The sequence below is a fragment of the Ictalurus punctatus genome, chromosome 6, assembly GCF_001660625.3.
Source record: "Ictalurus punctatus breed USDA103 chromosome 6, Coco_2.0, whole genome shotgun sequence".
NCBI classification, from domain to species: domain Eukaryota; kingdom Metazoa; phylum Chordata; class Actinopteri; order Siluriformes; family Ictaluridae; genus Ictalurus; species Ictalurus punctatus.
Window position 1 is genome coordinate 19,704,354 of NC_030421.2, and position 9,277 is coordinate 19,713,630.

The following is a 9,277-nucleotide window of genomic DNA, read 5'->3' on the forward strand; positions in this document are numbered from 1 at the left end:
GGGGATAGAAATGCCCTTATCGTAGTAGAATCCTATAACCCCTAGAAAAGTTGTCCACTGCACCGGGGAAAGCATACTTTTCTGAGATTCAATCTGAGCCCCAAGCTCTACATGTGGGTGAGAACAACATCTCGATGTTGAACTGCCAGCTCCCTGGATTGTGCTAGAATTAACCAGTTGTCCAGGTACCTTGGTACACAGATGCCCTGGAGTCCCAATGGAGCCAGAGTGACATCCATGCACTTTGTGAAGGTGCGAGGGGATAAAACTAGCGATATTCCTATTCCCCCCAAGTGTTATATTACTATATAACCAGTTCTCGAACTGAATCTGTGGCACGATAAGTTTGAGCGTCAGCCTCTGGACCTGTATGTCCGAAGAGGACGATTCAGATGACGCAGATCTAAAATTGGCCGCATACTCCCACTTTTTTGCGGAACAGGAAATAATGGCTGTAAACCTCACTCCCTTCGGGAACGGGATACATGTTCTATGGCCCCATTGTCCAAAAGGGAGCTTACTTCCTGCGCTAATGTTGGTCTCTGGTCTGTGTTGACTGCTGTGGTGAGCACACCTGTGAATGGGGGGGGGGGGGGGGGGGTGTCGAGCTATAACTGGACCCGGTAACCCTTTCTACGGTAGACAGAACCCATGGAGACACATTTGGCAGTAGTTTGCACGCTGTGCAATGGTCTTTTAGTGACGTTAACTATTCCACATTCTATTGGAGGGAAGCATCAGATTTTCGTTGCCCTGTGACAGCTCGCTGACCAAAGAACACTGAAAACTTGGGGCCCGCCTTGGCTAGGGGAGGTCCTACAGTAGCACGGGGGGCTACCTGCCCTAACAACCTCATGTCCCCAGATACATCAATCCACAGCCCCTCAGGATCGCTCTTCTTTGCCTGCTTGGCCTTTATGACCATTCTCAGATCAGGCCTAGTAGCAGACCGCAACTGTGGCTGCCCGGTTCCCCTGGCTGTCTGCGGGGGTTGGCGGGCTGCCATACTCACCTTCTGGGTCTCACTCACACTAGTGCTGGCCCAGGCTCCACTCGTGGACGCCCGGGTGAGCTCGAGACAACAGGGAAGGGACTGGCTTTTTTTGAATGCCGCCATATGTCGAGCTCACTCAGCAGGTCTGCTTGGTAGGCCTGCAACCCTGTCATTGTCTGCAGTGACCCACAAGCAAGAATAGTACTGCATAGGCTTGCCCACCAATGCCACGGTGGCCTTACATGGCTTGGATGCAAGCCGGCCCCCGTAATTACCTGCCGTCAGTGGAGAGAGGTAACTCGCAAGCGCCTCCTCAATGGCCACATAATCCAACATCGTGGGGTTATGAATATGGCTTATGCGTGGTTTTCCCCCAGAAGCCTGAGATTTTATCATAAACTTCTGGAAGACAGGGGAGTTCCTGCAGTGTGAGGGATTTACTTTCACTGGGTACTCACTTCAAGCTCTTCATATGCTGCTCTCAGTTTTTAACACATCCTTCTAACTCCTGGGAGTCAGAGAGGAATTATTACCTTTTGGCTTTCCATAGCGGAAGGAGGAGTCGCAATGCAAGCTCCAAAATCCAGCGGAGAGCCGAACCTGGAAGACAGAGCAAGAGATAGAGCAGCGCTCGTCTCCGGCTCCTCTTCCGGATCTATAAGAGATCCCCTGAACCGGAGACGGCTGGCTGCTGCGTTATCGGCCGGCCCAGATCCGCGAGGCTCTGAAAACCGACTCGCTTCAGCTTCCGTTTTTTTTCGATAAGAGCGCGAGTCGAGCTGCTTAATGTAGGCATTACCATGCACAGCCTCTTGAGGCTGCCATCGCATACTACACCGCTAACACTTCCCCCAGAAGGTGTGCACTTTTCCCCATGATAAAACGGGAGCAAGCCGTAACACACTTCTTGAATTCTTTCTCGCTCATTACTTACCTCTCTTTTCCTCTAAAAAAGGATAGAAAAGTTAAGAGATTTTGAGAAAATATCGAGTAGAAATGAAGCATTTTTTTTGTCACACAAACAACAGACATGCAGTCTCGCTGAAGATAATAAGGCTGGCGTCGTGGTTCACAGGTGGCATATATATATCATGCGATGGGCTTAATTGCCACGTCACCTGATCATTGCAGGCCAATAAGTAGAGGCATGATTTTACACAAGCTTCAGATACCGGTCACGTGCAAGGCGTTCCCATACTGTTATGCTAAATGCAACGTCGAAGTTCCCTTTGAAAGGGAACTACATTTCATATAATCCTTTGTTTTAGGGTGAGTTGTAATTTGTTTTCAGTGGAGTAGTCTAAGCAAATACATTTCCTGTTTAATTACCAATCAGAGATCACCTTTGTTTGGGGAGTGGAGAAAAGAGAGGGAGGAGTTGGAGGACAGGTGAAGCACACTTGGAGGGAATGACACGCGGGAGCAGAGCGGGAAAAGAAAATTGAGTTTTAACGCCGAGGTGACGATATTTGTAGACAAAAAGTACTGTTACAGTAGTGGCACAAATATCATTTTGTTCAAGTAAGAGTCATGTGCAACTAGAAGTTTGATAACTTTGTGAACTGTAGGTTTAAGGGAAGTGCAGCTAGGTTATCTGCGTTTGTTGTTCTGCACTAGCTTGTAAAGGGCTAAGTATAAACTGTAACCTGTGGACGTTTAAGATAATGTCGTCGTGAGAGACGGACAGCTATAACCGCCAGCCGCAGTTTTCACAGTGGAACTGAAGGGACAAGGACTGTGGAGAACTGTGCTAAGTAGCACGGTAACTACGCCTGTGTAAGAAGGGATTCTACCGCCAAACATGCATCGCTGAATTGACTATTGCCTGCTGGAACCACGCTTGCAGCGGATTCATTCACTCAGCTCGTTGTTTCCAATTCAGCTAATTCTTCTCGTCGAGAGGCGTGAGTAATGGAGAGTTTTGAGTAGCAGTTCATTAAAGGAGCCAAGGAGATTTTTTTGTATGTGCACCAACTCATGGTCCCCAACGGAAAAAAAACAGAAACCCAAGCACTTGGTAAAGGTTTGAACATTTACAACAAGATAGAACTAATCCAAACTATATTGTTAGTGGTGTTTAATGTATGTTAAGCTAAAACCGTCTGAGGCAGTGGTTAACTCCAGTATGTTCTTTTGTGAGGAAGAAATGAGTATTTGACTTTACTTGTCTAAATTTGTCTACTATACATTCATACAGTTTGAGGTTTTTTTTTAAGTTAAAGCATAAGGGGATATTTTACGAAAACATAAAAAAGGAGAGATTTGAATACAGCACAGAAAAAACAGAATATAGGAAAATAAATTATTTTTTTTGTCATACATATTACTTGGCTGCTTTGAACTTTTTCATTTTAATAAGGTTTGTATATATTTGACATACTTGATATTTGTTTCTGGGGAATACCCATATAGCTCATAGTGTGTGAGTGAGGTGGTTCTTCAGTGGAGGCACCGCACTGTTATCGCGAGATTAAATCTGTTCTATACATTTATGCCTGTGTGTCACGTATCAAGAAACTCTGGACTCCACTTCCCATCAGCCACTGCACTGCACTAGCTGTCACATGACCACCTGCACCTGACTCACGTTTTGGTTAATGAGCACTCGTGTGTATATATAGTCCTTGTCTGCACTGTTTGGTTGTCTTTCGTTGTCCTAGACGCTGGTTGTTTATGTCTCGGTGTTTTGTTTCATGCCACAGTGTTATTCCACGTTGTCTTAGTGTCTTTGTTTCTTAGTATGTTTGTTTCAATCAATATCATTATCTGCACTTGCTTCTGGCTCAACCTCGATTCGTGACACTGTGTTAACATCGTCTACAGGTAAATAGAGGTTAGCCAATTCACCATTAACTGCCAAGTACTCAGGATTCTGCAAATTAAAACCTTTTAAAGTAGTAACCTCATCTAATATTACACTTCCAGCACCAAGAAGGGATTACATTTTTGGAGGCACTGCTGGGATTACTCTGTTTACCTGACAGGCAAAGTTCTATTTTTGCTAGTCAGTAACCTTTAACACAAAACCTGAAACAACAAAGATCAGTGAAGCTTTCAGTATCAGTAGTGTATTCTAGTCATGGATTTTTCTCAAGCAGTTCAGTGGGGTCTGCAGCAGACTGCCAATCCATCTCGTACTATACTACTGAGTAATGTGCCAACATACACTAGCAAGGAGACCATTGATAAAGTCCTAGACACAGTTAAAGTTTTTGGGTTACAGGACGGGGTTACATAAAGATTTTGTAAAATCCAAATAAGCTTTATAGATCTTTATTGGAAAGGGTTTAAACAATGTTTTTCATGCTTGTTCAATGAACCATAAACAATTATTGCACACGCACCTGTGAAACAGTACTTAAGACATGAACAGTTTACAGGTGGATGGCCATTAAGGTCACAGTTACAATAACTTAGGACACTAAAGAGACCTTTCTACTGATTCTGAAAAACACCAGAAGAAAGATGTCTAGGGTGCCTGCTCACCTGCGTGAACATGCCATAGGCCTGCTGCAGGGAGGCATGAGGACTGCAGATGTGGCCAGAGCAATAAACTGCAGTGTCTGTAATGTAAAGGTATGTTCACACATACAGCAACTCGCAGCGACAAAGTGACCTGAGACCATTCATTTTCAATGAGAGCTGGCACCTTCCCACAACATGAGCGACGCTGACTATTGGTGACTAGATGTGTCAAGTGACTTTGAAAGTTGAGAAAAGTTTAACTTTATGCAAATCTGGAGCAACTTGGTGTAGCGACTACCAATGGGAGTGAAAACCAAGCCAGGCACTTCACCCAGGAAACAGAGACACAGAGGCCACGGCCGAGCTGCGTCCGGCTCCCGGTCACCATCAAACATATAGTCAATGACACACTGATGGTGACTCTGAGATAGCAGCTACACTGGGATTTTGCTTAATTGCAACAAAAACTGAGTGTGTTTCAATATTATTTTGTTTTAATTATTATTTTGCTAAGCTAATTGGAGATAGATGGCTGCAGTGGCAAACAGCACACACTGCTTCTTCTTCATCTCATAAGATATGATGCATGTATACACTGATGAATTTTATATAAGATCGCTCTCCCTCCAGAATGCTTTATTTTAGAAGCAAGAAAACTGGTTTATTGTCAAAAGTGGAATGTTCGTTACACCACCCATGTTACTATGGCCTAGGAACGCCTACTGGCGACTTCATAATACAGCAACTGGCGACTTGCAGGATTAAAATTGCTGTATGTGTGAATGTAGCATAAGATGCCTAAGACAGTGCTGCAGGGAGCCAGGAAGGACAGCTGATCATCCTTACAGTGGAAAATGCATTGTAGTACTCAAAAGCAGCTGGTGGACACCAGATACTGACTGTTACTTTTGATATCGACACTCCCCCCCCCCCCCCCCTTGTTCAGGGACTCATGATTCCATTTCTGTTCCTCAAATGTCTGTGAATCTTATTCAGTTTATGTCCCAGTTGTTGAATGTTTTTATGTTAATACATATATTTACACATGTTAAGAAATTTGCTGGAAATTTAAGCAGTTGAATACAAAATGTAGAAAGTCCAGACATTCTAAAATAGTTTATCTGGATGAATAAAAAATAAAATAAATAAATACAAATCTGATCCTGAAAATCCAATGTTTCACAAAAACACATACAAGAAGCAGTTGTTTCTTTTCATCTGAACTGCATACAAGGTAGACTTGCATTCAATTTGTTTGTATGCTTGTCTGTGCAGAAAAATGGAAGAAGAATATAAATTATGGAGGAGAGAATGGCTTGAGAAGTGTGGACAGCAAGCATGGTCTGTTCTGCAGATCGTGAACAGAATGTGGAGAAGCTTTGATCACAACATGATTGTGTACTCAGTCCTGCATCATTCACTGGTTTCCTCTTTCATGCCTATTGGATATTGTTCATTTCACTGCTTGTCATACTTTGCCAACCAGAGGCAGGACAAACATTTTAAAAGTAGTTGAGGGACAGAGTTGTTATTTACATAGACATTTATATTGTCAAGGACTATAAGCCACAGTCTGAAAGTTAACAAAACTACGATAACACATAACACTTTCCATCACGGCTACAGACAAAACCCTCACATTGCATAAATCACTGTTTTTCCCCTCTTGCTTTCTCTATACACATAAATATGGTGTGCATAAAGAAGCACTGATGTTCTAGTTAAATACAGTCAGGTCCACAATAAAGTCAGGTCCATATATTTGGACAGTGACACAATTTTTGTAATTTTGCCTTTGTACACCACCACAATGGATTTGAAATAAAGCAATGAAGTTCAAGTGGTTTTAGTGTCATTTCAACCATATACAGCTGGTCTAATACAACATTCTGCTAGGACCATGGTGCTACATAAAACAACACACTAACCACATGAGATGACACAGAACTAAATAAGATCTACAAACAGTCTACATAAAGTGCATGTGCAGGCATGTGCTAAAAACACAGGACAGTACAGTAACTACTAAAACAGGACAATGGGCACATTAAGTGACAGTATAGCGCCGAACAGTACACAGTTTTAGTGTGGAAGTGTAATATAACAGGTAGTGCAGAAGATAGGTGCCAAGGAGTAACAATATAATTAAAATTTCAATCAAGGTGTGATTGAATTTTAGACTTTCAGATTTAATTCAAGGGGTTTAACAAAAATATAGCATTAACCATTTATGAATTACAGTCATTTTATCAGAGTCTGTATAGTATCTAGAGACTATCTATTCTAGATACAGAGACTGTATCTAGAAAAAAAAATCTCAATCTGCATTTAAATAATTCTGTCCTAAATATGCCAATGTTTCACAAACGTCCTAATATGTTGATGTCCCTATAACTCATTGTATTTTATAATAAAACAGCAAGTCAGTCTGAGGATGATGCCTGTTCTCCTACAACACAGCAGGGAATATTACCTTAAGTTATACAGAAACTAGTGTAATTCATTTAGCTAATAGGACGGACTTAAAAGGGCAGGCTAAACATTATCAGTGATTAAATTAAACTACCACTTACATTAACTCCATAATTTAAAACAAAGTCATCTGTTAACACAAGCACGGCTTGTTTTGCAAAAGACCTTAATGTTCTTCTGTTTATGTCTTGTTGTGAATTTTGTAGATTAGTAAGTCACTGTGTATTCATTTAACAAGCACTTACAGGTGGAGTTAAAACAAATAAATAGTTACCACATCCTAATTATCCTTATCAGTTTGGTATTTACTACTTAGTATAAGTACCTTGTGTCTACTACACTGCTAGTCATAGAAAAGTGGCCATATTTGAATTTCCCACATAAACCCTCATATCCCTGACTGATCTGTATTACAGTCAAGTTTTAACTAACTAAGTAATATTCATAAAAAATTTTATGCGAATGTAACCAATTTGGCCATCTGCACAATGATTTCCTAATATTTACTGCTGGATCGTCCATTACACCACTGCACAATGCTCACGCTACAAGAACTAGTGCTTAAAATGTCAGGGCATCTGGGATGGCTCAAAGACTAAGCTAGACTACAACACTGAGCTGCTAATGTTTAATGAGCATCAGTCGAAGACATAAGTACCGTTTTGTCTTTTTAATTTACGTCACGGATATCACAGACTATTTATGCACACAAATTTATCATATTTTATGCACACAAATTTAGAAGCTTTGTTTTCATTCAATTGCCATGAAGTATTCCACCTGACTGCACATACAGCCATAGTTCAGATTAATCTCAGCTGGCTCCAGCAGAATCTGCAGTAATGCAACTTTTTATGTTATTTTTTTAAAGAATGAGGGAATGAGAGATTATGAGCAACTAACTCACCATCATGTCCTGGGGTGATAACATTCATATCTCCTGAGGTGGATTGAACTGATTAAAATGCAGCTGGGTTATTAACTGTGAAAGCAGCATGTTTCCAAGCTCCAATCAATTTGTAATTAGCAGTGACCCTCTATGAAATGAACTTATAAACATCATGCAAAATGGGTGGGAGCATGACTGACATTAGTTGAGAAGAGCATATAGTGGGGAAAAAAATAGAAAATTTGAATTACTGCACATGCATCTTTACTACTAGTCAGCACTGTATTTCTAAAATTTAAAATGAAGACTTGAAAGGCTCAGCCCATCATTCCTTTTAGCATGTGTCTGTGTATGTACCTTGAAGGTATGATGAAATCTTTCATCAGTTTTCATGTTAGTGCTATGGAGCGATGGGAGTAAATTGTGGGAACTGAGGACCTGTCAGTGGTATTACTGTCAAACTGAGATAGCATGGAGGGTAATATTGGGAGGTTGAACCTGAAAAACAGGTACAGAACATATATATATATATATATATATATATATATATATATATATATATATATATATATATATATATATATATATATATGTGTGAGAATACCCTCACAGTGAAGAAAACCTAAAGACAAATTCATTACAGCCTAATTAGTGATTGCAGACTTCTGTGATAATCACAACTTGTCTCTTAATAGAAAATTTAAACAAATGTTTTCACATGTTTTGATTTTAGAGCAAATTTGTCAAGTTAGGCTTTGTCAGCCTTCAGTCTTGACCTGCTGTGCTCTAGTCCATTTAACCGCAGTCCAAGCCTTCTTTAATGCAAAGCCAATGTTTATTTGGCACAGAAATTGGAGACTAAAGTTTATCAAGGTTGATACATTGTGATCAATGCATGTCACCTCTCATATTTGCCAACCTGAGTGATAGGATAAGGTACAAGTGTGTCATTTTATTTCCTCCATTTGTTTAACTCAAACCACAAAAAGAGGAAGGGTGTGCTGTGCACCACTGGATAGAGCTAAATAATGTATTGCTCGATGGCTGAGCGATCGTACCATGGGTATTCCAGCCTGTCAAGGGACAAATGTATAAACAAACATATAGCCTAAAATACACTTTAACATGCAATACCTTATTATATTTGTATAGATATAAAAATTCAGTAAGACATATTGACTTCACATAAACATCCTCATTGGTGGATAGTATTTGCTATTCTTATGTCAAAATCTGTCACTATGTCAAAACCTGTCACTTGTTACAAACTGACGATTTGTACACAAAGCTTTTAAACCACTGACTAATGCTCAGGCATTAGCAGACAAAAATACTTTGAGAAGGATTTTTTTGTATTCAGCCACATTATCAAAGAAGCCACTTTCAAAATGTACAGTACTGTGCAAAAGTCTTCATTTTTTAGTACAAAATGTATTAAAGATTTTTATTTTATGACT

General features: G+C 40.5%; 1 long non-coding RNA gene across 1 annotated transcript; it reads left to right on the plus strand.

Annotated features, from left to right (window-relative positions):
- Window positions 1–2,199: 2,199 nt before the first annotated feature.
- Window positions 2,200–6,299, plus strand: LOC124628236 (uncharacterized). The gene is made up of 2 exons (XR_006982615.2): window positions 2,200–3,817; window positions 5,735–6,299. It is a non-coding gene; the product is annotated as an uncharacterized LOC124628236 (long non-coding RNA).
- The last annotated feature ends 2,978 nt before the right edge of the window (window positions 6,300–9,277 follow it).